We start from the raw sequence: 541 nt of genomic DNA, 5'->3' as shown, positions 1-541 counted from the left end.
TTTGTCAACTCATCTGCGACCACCCCTCTTGCCTACCGGTCGCCAGCAGCTTCTCGGAACCGGCGGACCGTCTAGTTTTCTCAGAAATTGCCGGATCGTCTAGTCTTCTCAAAAATTGTCGGACCGTCCAGTCTTCTCAGAACTAGCGGGCCGCCTGGCCTACGTTGGCGAACCGACACGAACGGTCCTGATTTTCCTAGCGGCATCCTTAGTACGGACCGAGGATGCAGCTACGTGATGCTTACGCTAGTGACGAGTCATGAACGGTCTCAAATTTCATAGAGGAACCGGCGGTACAGACCGAGGTCGGAACTACGTGACGCTTACGGTAGCAACGAGTTGACATGAACGGTTTCAAATTTCCTAGCGGAATCCGCGGTGTGGACCAAGGACATAGCTACGTGATGCTTACATTAGTGGCGAGTCGTCACAAGCGGTCTCGATCTTCACAGCGGAATTCGTGGTGCGAACCGCGAACAGGCCTTTTGTTCAGCGAAGGTCAATCTAAGTGAATTTCCAAAACTTTTTTTTTTTTTTTTTT

The sequence above is a fragment of the Pseudomyrmex gracilis genome, unplaced genomic scaffold, assembly GCF_002006095.1.
Source record: "Pseudomyrmex gracilis isolate BER0280 unplaced genomic scaffold, ASM200609v1 scaffold_2129, whole genome shotgun sequence".
Taxonomy (NCBI): domain Eukaryota; kingdom Metazoa; phylum Arthropoda; class Insecta; order Hymenoptera; family Formicidae; genus Pseudomyrmex; species Pseudomyrmex gracilis.
Note: the sequence above shows the minus strand (reverse complement) of the source record.